The sequence below is a fragment of the Oryctolagus cuniculus genome, chromosome 1 (assembly GCF_051225735.1).
Source record: "Oryctolagus cuniculus isolate XC-2025 breed Fujian yellow rabbit chromosome 1, ASM5122573v1, whole genome shotgun sequence".
Classification (NCBI taxonomy): domain Eukaryota; kingdom Metazoa; phylum Chordata; class Mammalia; order Lagomorpha; family Leporidae; genus Oryctolagus; species Oryctolagus cuniculus.
This window is the reverse complement of record NC_142867.1, coordinates 39075641-39091117: the sequence shown is the minus strand read 5'-3', so window position 1 is coordinate 39091117 and position 15477 is coordinate 39075641. Positions and strand designations below refer to the sequence as shown.

General features: G+C 40.8%; 1 pseudogene; it reads right to left on the bottom strand.

The window, feature by feature from the left end:
* Positions 1-2120: 2120 nt before the first annotated feature.
* Positions 2121-3038, bottom strand: LOC127484439 (large ribosomal subunit protein uL10 pseudogene; annotated as a pseudogene).
* Between the last annotated feature and the right edge of the window lie 12439 nt (positions 3039-15477).

The window sequence follows — 15477 nt, the reverse complement described above, 5'->3', positions numbered from 1 at the left end:
CAGAGTTACACAGAGAGAGGAGAGGCAGAGAGAGTGAGAGAGAGGTCCTCTATCCGATGTTTCACTCCCCAGATGGCTATAACAGCCAGAGCTGTACTGATCCAAAGCCAGGAGCCAGGAGCTTCCTCCCGGTCTCCCATGTGGGCACAGGGGCCCAAGGGCTTGGACCATCCTCCACTGCTTTCCCGGGCCCTAGCAGAGAGCTGGACAGGAAGTGGAGCAGCCAGGTCTCGAACTGGCACCTACATGGGATGCTGGTGCCTCAGGCCAGGACATTAATCCACTGTGCCACAGCACTGGCCTCCTAATGTTCTTTAATACTGTATCCACACCCCAAGCTTTGAGAAATACTAAGAAAGGAGACCTATTTTCTCTGACTCTGTCTCTCTCTGTAACATTGCCTTACAAATAATTTTTTAAAAAGATTTTACTTATTTCTTTGAAAGGCAGCATTACAGAGGCAGAGAGAGAAGTCTTCCATCCGTTGGTTCACTCCCCAGATGGCTGCAACAGCTGGAGCTGGGTTGATCCGAGCCAGAAGCCAGGAGATTTTTCCGGGTCTCCTACATGGGTGTGGGGGCCCAAGCACCTGGGCCATCTTCTAACTGCTTTTCCAGGTGCATTAGCAGGGACCTGGATCAGAAGTGGAGCAGCTGGAACTAGAACTAGCATCCATATGGTAGACCAGCACTGCAGGCAGTGGCTTTACATGCTAAGTCACAAGAATGGCCCCTCAAATAATTTTTTTACAAAGGAAAAGAAAATCCACAGCTTTAAAAAAAATTCTTATTCCATTAGCTAACTTCTCTCTCGCTTGTATTTATCTTAATTATTTCAAACTGTGAAGTATATCACACAAGGTAAAATATATAAAATATCTGTTGAAATTAAATAATAAAAATATTAGCACATGTATGCCCATCACCCAAGCTTATAGAGCACTACTGGGACTTTAATCAAGCTTTGCATTCCTCTGCATTGTGTCTCTCACTCAAGGGTTAAATGTTGACAATGCTTTAGATTTTTTTTCTGAATACTGTTGTTTATTTCTAATATATCCTATCTGATACTTTTAAACATTTTTATTTACTTATTTTTGTTTTTATTTGACAGTCACAGAGGCAGAAAGAGACACAGAGGGATCTTCCATCGATTCATTCACACCCCAAATGCCTGCAACAGCTAGGGCTGGTCCAAGCTAAATCCTGGAGCTAGGAGCCCAGTTCAGATCTCCACATGGTTGGCGGGAACGCAGGTATTTGAGCCATCACCACTGCCTCCCAGGGTTCTAGGATCAGAAGTAGAGTAGTTAGGGTTCAACTACGCACTATCCTAAGGGATGCAGGCATCCCAAGTGGCATCTTAGCCACTGTGCCAAACACCCTGGCACCAGATTCTTTTAGATCTAATACTTGAATAACTTCCATTTCATGACTAATCTACCATTTTTTTTATCATGTTACTGTTGCTGGATATTGGAGCTGTTTTCACTTTTTCGTTATTAAAACTAACACTATTGTGCACGCTCCTATAATTGTGTCCCTGTGCAAATAAGAATTTCTCTATGAAGGTGACTTCGAAAAGTTTTTGAATACAACTCATGAGGCTGGCGCCGCGGCTCAACAGGCTAATCCTCCGCCTAGTGGCGCCGACACCCCAGGTTCTAGTCCAGGTCGGGGCGCCGGATTCTGTCCCGGTTGCCCCTCTTCCAGGCCAGCTCTCTGCTATGGCCCGGGAGTGCAGTGGAAGATGGCTCAAGTCCTTGGGCCCTGCACCCCAGGGGAGACCAGGATTAAGTACCTGGCTCCTGCCTTCAGATCAGCGCAGTGCACCGGCCGCAGTGCGCTGGCCGCGGCGCCATTGGAGGGTGAACCAACGGCAAAGGAAGACCTTTCTCTCTGTCTCTCTCTCTCTCTCTGTCTCTCTCTCTCTCACTGTCCACTCTGTCAAAAAAAAAAAAAAAAAAAAAAAAAAAAAAAACAAAAAAAAAAAACCTCATGATGAAAACAGCATTTTGCAATACAACCTCAAAAATTAGCAGAACAACGAAAAATCTTTTTTATTTATTTTGAAAAGAGTAGGGCTTCATTTCCTTGTTTCACAAATAAAGCTGATTGAGTTCATTTATTTTTGGTGGTTAGTCCAAGAGACAAAATCTCGTATGCTCTCTGATTCCTCCAACTCTTCCTCCACCTCAACCCTGGAGCAGCAGTGGTGGGAGCAGCCAAGGGACAGGATCCACAAATGCACATGGATCAACCAAGAGACCTCGACCTTTACAGCAAATAGAAAGGTGTACTCAATCTCCATAGACAAAGCCAGGACTCACTTGTACCCATTGCTGATTGAGTGGAACACTGGTGCAACAGTCAGGTGACCAGTCTGCAGAAAAACACTGGCAGTGTTGCAGACACCTTCCAGTAGTTGAGAATCCAGTTTCCTCTGCAATGCCAAGCACTCTGGGGTTCTGGATACTGCTGCTACACCTGCTGGATGTGTGCTGCACATTCAGCAGTATGGCTTTGCTGGCTCCTACTTTGTCTCTGGCTTTCCTCGCGATTTCAATGGTGCCCCTGAAAATGCTAGTGATGATGCCTAAAACCTGGAAGAAGGAGATCTGGGATCTCAAACTAGTATCCTGGACCAGCACAGTGACCTCACAGGGCATAATAATACCAGCCTGAGTGGAAGATGGTGTTATTAGCCAGCATGTTTCTGATCTCAGTGAGGTCCTCCTTGGTGGACACAAAGCTGGCAATCCCCCGGATATGAAGCCTGGGTTGCTTTCCTGATGCCCTTGTACGACCTTATGCATCATGGTGTTCTTGCCCATCAGCACCACAGCCTTCCTTTGGAGGGACATGCCTGGAGCCCACAGTGAAGCATTGTGTATAACCATCTGAAAGCTGGATGATCTTAAGGAAATAGTTGGACTTCCAGATCACCCTTCTTCTGTGGGCATCATGGCAGTACGTCAGAGATTGCCATGCAGGTTCCCAAGCAGGGTTAAAGATGATGTCATTCTCACGAGGATGCATGCTGGCAAGAGCAAAACCTTACTATTAGCAACCAAAACATTAACAAAACAAAGCATAAGCTTACTATTAGCAATGCCTTCTAACATACTCCATTTCTTTTCTCCTCTGTTTAGTTCTATTATATCCTGTTCTTTTTTTATATATATATATCCTGTTCTAATTCATCTTTTCAAAAATGTGCTTCACCCACCACTATCACCTGATCCCATTGAAAACAAAAACCTAAGTGTAACATTTCTGGATTGCAAATCATGCGCATGTTTGAACTTGCTTAGATAATAATAAACTGCCCGGTGCTGCGGCTCACTTGGCTAATCCTCTGCCTGCAGCGCCAGCACCCTGGGTTCTAGTCCCAGTTGGGGTGTCAGATTCTGTCCCAGTTGCTCCTCTTCCAGTCCAGCTCTCTGCTGTGGCCCGGGAAGGCAGTAGAGGATGGCCCAAATGCTTTGGCCCTGTACCCGCATGGGAGACCAGGAGAAGCACCTGGCTCCTGGCTTTGGATCAGCGCAACACGCTGGCCATAGCAGCCATTTGGGGGGTAAACCAACGGAAGAAAGACCTCTCTCTGTCTCTCTCTCTCACTGTCCACTCTGCCTGTCCAAAAAAAAAAAAAGATAATAAACTGTGCTCCAATAATAAATATACTCTGAATTAATACTCCCAGCAACAGCAAACACAACTTACATTATTACATAGCCTTGCTAACTTAGTAACGTGAATTTTTCACTTTTTTCCAAATCTGTTGGTATGACATGATGTTTGCATTTCCATGGTTAATAATGAGATGGAGCATATCTTCCTATGTTACGGACCATTTGTGTTTCCTTTACCATGAAATATCTGTTTTTATATTTTGGCCATTTTTTCCCCTAGAATAGCTATATCTTAAATATATATAAGAGGCGGCCAGCACCGCGGCTCACTAGGCTAATCCTCCACCTGCAGTGCCAGCACACCGGGTTCTAGTCCCGGTCGGGGCACCGATTCTGTCCCGGTTGCTCCTCTTTCAGTCCAGTTTCTATGTGGCCCAGGAAGGCAGTGGAGGATGGCCCAAGTGCTTGGGCCCTGTACCCGCATGGGAGACCAGGAGGAAGCACCTGGCTCCTGGCTTTGGATCGGCACAGCGCTGGCCATATTGGCCTTTTGGGGGCTGAACCAGCGGAAGGAAGACCTTTCTCTCTCTCTCTCTCTCACTGTCTAACTCTGCCTGTCAAAAAAAAAAAATATATATATATATATATATATAAGAGGCATATAGGGGACTAATCCTCTATAAGAAATGATTTGAGAATATGATTTTCTAATTCACAACTTGCCTTTTTACTTTATTGTGCTTCTTGATGAACTGCAGTTATATAATATGAATTTATCGATGCTTTCCTCTGTGATTTGCATTTTGTTTATTTAATTTCGTAAGAATTCCTCCTGTATCAAAAGGCTATATTCTATGGGATGGCTTTGTAGTGCAGTGGGTTAAGCTGTTGCAAGTCCAGCATCCCATAAAGGTGCCAGTTCGAGTTCTGGCTGCTCCACTTCCAATCCAGCTCCCTGCTAATGTGCCTGGGAAAGCAGTGGAAGGTGTCTCAAGTCCTTGGACCCCTATTACCCACATGGGAGACCTGGATGAAGCTCCTGGCTCCTAGCTTTTGCATGATCCAGTACCAGCCATTGTGGCCATTCAGGGAGTGAACTAGCAGATGGAAGATCTCTCTCTCTTTCTCTCCCTCTCTCTCAGTCTCCTTCTCTCTTTATAACCCTTTCAAATAAATAAAGTGAATCTTTTTTTAAAAAAAGGCTATATTCCAGTACATTGCCTCCTAAATTTCTGTGCTTATGCTTTCACATTTAAATCTTTAATCCATCAAAAAAGCATTTTTATGTATAGTGCAAGGTTGGGATCCAATTTTGCTAATATAGATGGATCATCCCAGCACCATTTGTTGAACAGTTGATCTTTTCTTCAGTGAACTGCAATGACTTCATCATGAATCAGGCTTGCATGCATGAATGGTTTTCACTCTAGTCCTTTCTTCTGATCCATGGATGTGTCTATCTCTGGGGTCAATGCAGGGCCTTAATCATTACAGCTTTATAATAAGCCTTAAATCTTGGTCAAGCAAGCCTCTCCTCCATTTGTTCTTCCTCACAAGTTTCTGGTCTGTTCATTTTTTAATTTTTTTTTACTTTTTTCTCTTTCATATAAATTTTAGAATAATTTTTCCAATTTTAAAACAAAACCCACTTGGATTTTGGTTTCAATAACATTGAATACATCTAGAGATAGTGAGAATCTTACAATACTGTTTTTCTATTCAAGATTATAACTGTCCCCTCATGTAGGTTGTCTAATGATGTTCAGTAGCGTTAAATCATTTTTCCATGAAAGCGTTCACACTCCTTAAAACTATACATTGTATTGCCACCATAGAAAGGAACTTACTGATGCTAATGAGTAGAAATCACCTGCGTTTTCTATATTGATACTTAATCCAGCCACTTGTCCTAACTTTCTCTTTAGGTGAAATGATTTATCTGTAGACTCTTTCAGAATGATTTAGCATCAATAGTGATCTTCTGCTTTTATTTTCTAGTCTTTATCATTACATTTCTTTTCCTTACATTACTTTACTGCCTGAACATTCCAGTGCTTTCTAGTGTTAACCGACCTCTCTCTTTTCTTGATGGAATACTTTCAACATTTCATCATAACACATATTTGTTGTAGGTTTTTTTTTTTTAAACTTTTATTTAATGCATATAAATTTCCAAAGTACGACTTATGGATTACAATGGCTTTCCCCCCATACCGTCCCTCCCACCCACAACCCTCCCCTTTCCCACTCCCTCTCCCCTTCCATTCACATCAAGATTCATTTTCGATTATCTTAATATACAGAAGATCAGCTTAGTATACATTAAGTATGGATTTCAACAGTTTGCTCCCACACAGAAACATAAAGTGAAAAATAATAGATGATTTTTTTAAATGATGATGAAATCAGAGCAGACCTATTGTCATGTTTAATCCCAGTGAGAGTCAAGTTGGGAATTGATAATTTCTTTCTTTCTTTCTTTCTTTTTTTTTTTTTTTTACAGAGGATCAGTTTAGTATGCATTAAGTAAGGATTTCAACAGTTTGCACCCCCATAGAAACACAAAGTGAAATATATTGTTTGAGTACTCGTTATAGCATTAAATCTCAATGTACAGCACATTAAGGACAGAGATCCTACATGAGGAGTAAGTGCACAGTGACTCCTGTTGTTGACTTTACCAATTGACACTCCTGTCTATGGCATCAGTAATCTCCCTATGCTCCAGTCATGAGTTTCCAAGGCTATGGAAGCCCTCTGAGTTCTCCAACTCTTATCTTGTTTAGACAAGGTCATAGTCAAAGTGGAGGTTCTCTCCTCCCTTCAGAGAAAGGTACCTCCTTCTTTGATGGCCTGTTCTTTCCACTGGGATCTCACTCGCAGAGATCTTTTGCCAGAGTGTCTTGGCTTTCCATGCCTGAAATACTCTCATGAGCTTTTCAGCCAGCTCCGAATGCCTTTAGGGCTGATTCTGAGGCCAGAGTGCTATTTAGGACATCTGCCATTCTATGAGTCTGCTGAGTATCTCACTTCCCATGTTGGATCACTCTCCCCTTTATTTACTCCATCAGTTAGCGTTAGCAGGTACTAGACTTGTCTATGTGCTCCCTTTGACTCCCAGTCCCTTCACCATGACCAACTGTGAACTGAAACTGATCACCTGGAACAGTGAGATGGCATTGGTACATGCCACCTCGATGGGATTGAATTGGAATCCCCTGGTATGTTGTAGGTTTTTATAGTTGCCTTCAAAAATTAATGAAGTTCCTTCCTAAAGTAGGAGATTTTATTATGTTAGCTATTATTTTGATGATTCTTGTTTGTCATTCTTTTCTTTTTTCTTTTTAATTAACAGAACTTTAAAGACACAATCGATATACAATAAGCTACATGTTTAAGATGTACAATTGGGTAGATCCTGACAAGTGTATATACCTTTGAATCTTCACCACAATCAGCCCATTTACCATCGACCTCCTCAAAATTTCTCCTAGCCCTTGTGAATCCTCCCTTAATAACCACTCTGCTCATTCCCATATCCCTGTGTCCAAGCATCTACTTGTCAGAACAGATTAGCTTGCATCTTCTAGAAATTTACATAAATGCAATCATACAGTATATATTCCCTGTAGTCTGCCTCCTTTAACTCAAGATAAATATTTTCGGGTTTCTTCATGCTGTGTGTCTATAATACACTTGTTTTTACTGCTGGATAATGTTCCATTGAGTGATATAAAACAATTTGTTTACCCAGTCACCTGTTGATGGACGTTTGGATTGTTTCCAGGTATTGGCTGCTACATAAAGATCCTTGAATCTTCTTCTGGAGTGCAGTTACATCACTTGGAACCAATTTGATCTGCCTTGATTTTAAGCTTTGCTCTGTGGGACCAGAGAAGCATTTATTCTGAGAGTAATTTTGCCTCATTAGTGAAGCAAAACTCTTCTGCATACTCTATCTGATACCTATGATTATGAGATTTTTTTTACTCTAAGTGGTGGAAGCAAGAAAAATTACTAGCACCAAGCGAGCCTTGAAGATTGGATCCTGTCATTACTTTAAGTGATTCTTTCCTTAGCCTCTGGTAGTTGTCTCACATGCGTGCACTGAGCAGACTTAGCTAAAAACATGTGGGGTACTCTTTGCAGATCTTAAGAATCCCCTTTCTGGGGCTGACATTGTGACGTAACGGGTAAAGCCTCAGCCTGCAATGCTAGCATGCCATATGGGTACCAGTCCTGGGTGCTCCACCTCAATCCAGCTCCTTGCTAATGGCCTGGGGAAAGCAGCAGAGAATGGCCCAAGTGTTTGGGCCCCTGCCACCCATGTGGGAGACCTGGATGGAGCTCCTGGCTCCTATCTTCAGCCTGGCCCAGCCCTGGCTGTTGTAGACATCTGGAGGGGTGAAACAGTGGATGAAAGCTCTCTCTCTCCCTCTCTCTCTGTCTCTCTCCCTCTCTCTGTAACTGCCTTCCAAATAAATAAATCTTTTTTGTTTAATAAGTCTAACTGAGCTTATTTATCCTTGAAAGCAATAAAATTATATTTCTTTTTTTATTGTTTTTTCTTTTTTTTAACTTTTATTTAGTAAATATAATTTTCCAAAGTACAGTTTATGGATTACAATGGCTTTCCCCCCCCATAACTTCCCTCCCACCTGTACCCCTCCCATCTCCCGCTCCCTCTCCCATTCCATTCACATCAATATTCATTTTCAATTATCTTTATATACAGAAGATAGATTTAGTATATATTAAGATTATATTTATTTAATTTTAAATTTTTATTAATAAAAAGAGAACAGATTTCATGTATTTCATAAGTACAGTTCTAAGAAGATAACCATGCTTTTCTCACTCTTCCCCTCTTCCCTCAACCCCCCCCACCTTCCTTCCCTTTATTTTTCTTTAATTTTTGCAAAGACATAATTTTAATCTACTCTATAATCACAGGCCTAATTCACCACTAATCATTACCTTTAAAAAAATTAAAAGAGTCCTCTTTTTGTTCAACCTTCCCTCTCCAGTGCTCTGCCCTAAGACATCTATTCTCCTTGGTCTGCTCAGACTTCTAGCTCCATCTCTTCAACTAGAGCCTACCCGGGCTCTCAGCTTGGGTTCCTCCTCCCTGCTTGCAGGCTAGAAATTCTCTCTGGGCAGTAAACTGGAGCCATGTTAGGGCTCACTAGCCCTGTTTCCTATCATTCAATGATCATGATCTGATATTGCCTGATGCCCAGAATCTGAAGACCTTCTGTCTCATGTATTTTTATTTTCTGCTTCTTGAAGTTGTTTCAGGCAGGAGAATATACCTGGTCCCTGTTTCTTCTCCCTCGTGGCTGAAAGTGAAAGTTCTGAGAGTGTCCAGGTGTTTTGTGATTTTTAACTAGGAGCTGCAAATTTCCCTTGGAACTGATTCATCATATAATCAGAAATGATTTCTGTCACTTTCAGAAACACTAATTACTGAAGGATTGCTTTAAAAGTAAATTAAATTATTCACTTGAGTTGTGCAAACAAGTTGGTTGTTAGAAATTCTCAGGAAGGATTTTCTTGCTAACCACCCACATTCAGCACCTCTGTTGAGGGAGGAAGGCTTTATTTTTGGGCCTTCTTGCACAAGGTTTATTTTTTGTTCACCTTTGCACTGCGTCTTTAGCCTTCGAGCTTGGCGCACATTTCTCTTATTGAGAAGGCTATGTAGATTGTGTCCAAGTGTTGCATCTTGTCTCCCACACTGCATGCAGCCACCAGAAAAGCAGCTCAGCGTTTCCAGCATACAGAGACCTTGGTGCTGGCTTGTGGCCCAAGGTTCTCTCTCTCACTACAAAGTATCTGTAGATTCCTTAATTTCATGGTAGGTGTTCAGCAATTTCCTTTGAAATTCTCACCTCTGAATTTCAGCAATTTTAGTTTCAAGACGGCTATTCTGTCATGCTGAAGGGATCAAGACTCTCACTTGTCTCTGCAGACTTCCTTTCCACAGGCTCCTTCTCAGCAGCAGTAACACATTCAAGTATATATCCTCCTTAAAAACACTTGCTTAATCCCGCATCATCCCTTTTAGTTATAGCCTTCTCTCATGCTATTCCCCCTGCCAAGGTTTTCAAAAGAGTTGCCTACAACCCTTGTCTCTATTTTCTAATCTTTCATATGTGCTTTAACTAATTCTAGTCTGTCTCTGCCTCCGAATCTCCAGTAAAATTGGTCTTTGGAATACCAAAAATTATGACTTCCACCCACTAGATCCAACGGGCATTTCTTACTTCTTGCCTGACTTGACTAATCAGCAATATCTGGTACCTGGGGTCACTCTATCCATTGTGAGATTCTCTCTTCAGTTGCTTTCACATTATTTCTAAGTCCACATCTGCCTCATCAATCATTCTTCTGGATCTTCTTCCTCTGCTCATTTCTTCTTTTTATTTTTTTTAATTTTTTTATTTATTTATTTTTTTTTTAGACAGGCAGAGTGGACAGTGAGAGAGAGAGAGAGACAGAGAGAAAGGTCTTCCTTTGCCATTGGTTCACCCTCCAATGGCCGCCGCGGCCGGTGCGCTGTGGCCGGCGCACCGCACTGATCCGATGGCAGGAGCCAGGAGCCAGGTGCTTTTCCTGGTCTCCCATGGGGTGCAGGGCCCAAGCACTTGGGCCATCCTCCACTGCACTCCCGGGCCACAGCAGAGAGCTGGCCTGGAAGAGGGGCAACCGGGACAGAATCCGGCGCCCTGACCGGGACTAGAACCCGGTGTGCCAGCGCCGCTAGGCGGAGGATTAGCCTAGTGAGCCGCGGCGCCGGCCCCCTCTGCTCATTTCTTCCAACACTCTGAGGAAGTTTTCTCTGATTCTCTCTTCGTAGTATAATTCTGCACCACAGCTCATGAACTATACACTAGCAGTTGCCAATGCCAAGCACATTCTCCTCCCTCCTTGGGAAAACTCCTCAGTTTTCTTCTTGGTACAATGACACCCAGAATGCTTCACTTCTGAGACTGCCTTTCATTTAAATGAGGCTGTTGGAGGAGGACTGGTTATCTGGTGCAGTAGTTACCCCATATCAAAGTACCTGGTTTAAGTATGATTTCTGCTTCCAATTTCACTTTCCTGCTACTACTCACCTTCCGAAGAAGCAAATAATGGTTCAGGTAGTTGGGTGTCTGCCACTCCCTGTATGAGACCCAAACTGAGTTCCTGACTCCTGGCTACAGCCTAGCCCTATCCTGGCTGTTGCAAGCGTTTGGAGAGTGAATCAGCAGCTGGAAGATCTGTCTCTCCACCTTTTAAATAAAATGGGGCCAAAAAAATTCCATGTAGGCAAGATGTGGCTAATGATATATGAAAGATCCTCAAAAAGAAAATGCATATTATGAAAAACTATGAATATAGTTCAAAATTTTTGTACCAGAATTACATCTTTTAGTTTTATTTTTCCACAAATTTTTTAAGTCCTCTCATGAAACTGTTGTAAGGTATTTCTAGGAAGACTACTTAAAGGGAACTGATTTAGCTGAGAGGAGCCCTTCTCTGTGCTTCTGTCTTCCTGCCATCTTTTGTCCTCCAGCATGGATATAATGATGACCAGAGTTTCAGTATCCACCTTGGAATCATAGGTGACTTTGGGGTTGGAAACCGTGTTCCAGGATGACAAGTAATAAAGACAGGAGCATAGATTCCTACTGACCCCATGGAGCCACATCAACCTGAACCATCAACCTTTTGGCAGCTTTTATGAAAATGAAGTAAATGCCTGTGTTTAAGATTCTGTTATGCTGGGGCTGGCGTTGTGGTATAGTGAGTAAAACTGCCGCCCACAATGCCAGCATCGCATATGGGTGCCATTTTGAATCTCAGCTGGTCCACTTCCAGCTCTCTGCTAATGGCCTGGAAAAAAGCATATGACTTTCTAATAAATAAATAAATATTTTAAAAGATCCTATAATTCTGCAAAAGAGTGGGAGTTTTAGCTGTAGAAAGTCTACCCTTACTCCTATATCACCCAACTCTGAAACATAAGTCAACCTAGATCTTTTCTCTTCATTTGTTCTCGCCACCCAGATCAATAAATCCTGGTCTTTTGATACCTAAATATCTCTCAAGTATTCCATTTCCAAATACCTCATTTCATATCGTGTCTAAGTTTGAGGCTTCACATTGTTTGCTTATAATTACACAGTAGCCATTGAAGTGAGTTTTCTAAAATGTAAATATAAATCTGTCTTGTTTCTTTAAAACTCTATGTATGGTTATGTAAAGATGCAGGATATAAAATCAACACACAAAAATCAATAGTCTTTGTATACAACAGACAAAGCCATAGCTAAGAAAGAACTTATAAGATCAGTACCATCACAATCGTTACAAAAAAATTAAATATTTTAAGATAAATTTAACCAATGAAGTGAAAGATATCTACAATGAAAATTATAAAACATCAAAGAAATAAAAAAATGGAAAATGCTTCCATGTTCATGGATTGGAAGAAATAATATCATCAAAATGTCCATATTATCAAAAACAATTTACAAGTTCAATACAACCCAATCAAAATACCAATGACATTCCTCTCAGATCTAGAAAAAAATAATGCTAAAATTCATATGGAAATACAAGAGACTACGAATAGCTGAAGCAATCTTAAACAACAAAAACAAAGCCAGATGCATTACAACACACCAGATTTCAAGACATACTACAGGGCAGTATAATCAAAACAGCCTGGTACTGGCACAAAAATAAGACACATAGACCAATGGAACAGAATAGAAGTCCCAGAAATCAACCCACACATCTAAAACCAACTAATGCTGGACAAAGGAGCTAAAATCAATCCCTAGAGCAAGAACAGTCTCTTCAACAAATGATTCTGGGAAAATTGTATTTCCCCATGCAGAGCTATGAAACAAGACATCCACCTTATACCAAAAATCAACTCAAAATGAACCAACGATCTAGCTTTATTATTCAAATTACTAGATAACATTGGGGAAACTCTGTAAGACATTGGCATAGGCAAAGACTGCTTGAAAAGACCCCAGAAACACAGGCAATCAAAGCCAAAATAGATAAATAGGATTACATGAAGCTAAAATGCTTCTGCAGTGCAAAGGAAACACACAACAAAGTGAAGAGGCAACTGACAGAATGGGAGAAAATACCTGCAAGCAATGGAATTGATAAAGGATTAATATCCAGAATCAACAAAGAGCTCAAGATACTCAACAACAAAACTCACAACACAGTTAAGAAATGGCAAAAGACTTGAACAGGCAGTTTCCAAAAGATGAAATTCAACGTCCAACAGACCCATGAAAAAGTGTTCAGGAATACTAACCATCAGGGAAATGCAAATCAAAATCACAATGAGGTTTCACATCACCCCAGTTAGAATGGCTATCATCCAAAGATCAAAAAATAATAAATGCTGGTGAGGATGTGGGGGAAAAGATTCCTTAATCCACTGTTAGTGGGAATGCAAACTAATACAGCCGTTGTGGAAGACAGTATTGAGATTCCTCAGAAGGTTGAAAATAGACTTACCATGTGACCCAGCCACCCCACTCCTGGGAATTTACCCAAAGAAAATGAAATCAGCATACAAAACAGCTATTTGTACCTCCAAGTTTATTGAAGATCAATTCACAACAGCTAAAATATGGAATCAACCCAGATGTCCATCAACTAATGACTGGATAAAGAAAATGTGGCATGTATATATATGGAATACTACTCAGCTATAAAATAGAATGAAATCCTGTCTTTTGCAACAAAATGGGTGCAACTGGAAACCATTATGTTTAGTGAAATAAGCCAGTCCTAAAAAGATAAACATCGGTGCTGGCTCCGTGGTGCACTGGGTTAATGGCATCCCCGGCCATTGCGGCCACTTGGGGAGTGAGCCAGCGGAGGGAGGACCTTTCTCTTTGTCTCTCTCTCTCTCTATGTCTGTATCTCTGCCTGTCAAGTAAATAAGTAAATAAAATCTTAAAAAAAAAAAAGATAAACATGTTTTCCCTGATCTGAGGTAAGTGACAGAGTACAAAAAATGAAATGTATATGAGCTAAACCTGAGACACCTTGAAGATTCTACTAGGAAATTTGTTTTACAAATGTGAAAAATAGGGGACTTTCTTCCTAAAAGATTAGTTCACCACACAGTTTCCCTAAGAGGCAGATATTCTTTGCACAGAACTGTGTGGTTGTTGCAACTGGGGTGATAAAACCATGCCACCTTCCTTTTCACCTGTACGAGGAGCCAAATGAATTTACTTCAAGAACTCAAACCAGATTTCCAAGAAGTTAAGCTTGTATGTTTGCTTGCATTTTATATAACTATATGTATAAGCAAAGTAATGTTTGAGCAGGATACAGGAGCAATGTGCGTGGGAATTTAAACAACCAACACACTGTCTAATTTTCTTTGGTATGAGAGATTAAAGGAATGATCAGAGCTTCACACATATTGAGTGTTAGTGCAGTAATTGCTTTTAAAATTGGTTCTGGTTTCTTCATTAATGCCAAAGATTCTTTTTAGAATGTGATAAATCTCTTTGGCTTGAACATACCAGTTCCAAACATTCTTTGGCATTTCTGTGTTTAATGAGGAACTTTTAAAAGTCTATAAGTCTATTTTTGTGCAGGAGTGTGTGTATGTATGTATATATGTATGTGTCTGTGTGTGTGTGTATGTGTGTTGGGGCTATAGATAGGGTAAGAGGATACAGGAGAGGAAAAGAGAAAATAGAGATTAGATGACTATTTTAAAACTAAAATCACCTGGCAAACATTCAGTCAAAACAGATAGATAGTAATGGGCCGGCACTGTGGCACAGCGGGTTAACACTCTGTCCTGAAGCGCCGGCATCCCATATGGGCGCCGGTTTGAGACCTGGCTGCTCCACTTTCCATCCAGCTCTCTGCTATGGCCTGGGAAAGCAGTAGAAGATGGCTCAAGTCCTTGGGCCCCTGCACCCGTGTGGGAAACCCAGAAGAAGCTCCTGGCTCCTGGCTTCGGATCAGCACAGCTCCAGCTGTTGCAGCCAATTGGGAAGTGAACCATCGGATGGAAGACCTCTTTCTCTCTCTCTCTGCCTCTCCTCTCTCTGTGTAACTCTGACTTTCAAATAAATAAATAAATCTTAAAAAAAAAAAAGAACCTACCCTCCTATCGCCAAAGATAACTGTCTTGACTTAAAAAAAAAAAACAAAACATGAAAAACAGTCCCAAAACATCAAATTTCAGGATTCTTACTAACTAAATTCATTCAGGTAACAACAAAACCTGATTATACATATGAAAACATGTGTATACATATCTAGATATGTGTGTCTATTATTCATCATACTTTACTGAGGTATGACCACTTGACTGGACCCAATGATGAAAAAGTAGCAGCACTTGTTTTAATATATCATTGCCACAGAGTTGAAATCAAATTTACTAATAATTACTTTATGCCTTTCCGGTTTCAATTGATACATAGGTTTAGATCAGCCTAACTAGGCCCCATGACCCTAACAATTCTTTTATACCTTTGTCTTTCTCCAGTATCTATTAGTGAAGGTATCATGGTAAAATGAAAAATTTTTTTCAAATAAATTGCAAGCACTTCCTTTTCTCTTGATACTAGTAGTACAGTACTATTATCAAATGATTATTATATGCCAGGCATTATGCTAAGTCATAACTAGCAAGTTAGCTTCTTTATGCTAATATTTTCTTGTTGGTAAAAATGAAGATAACAAAAATACCAACATATTAACATTGTTGTAAAAATTAAGTGCCTAGAAAAAGTCTTATACATAAAAAGTTAATCAAAAATGGATCTTAATGGAGAATAGGACTGGGA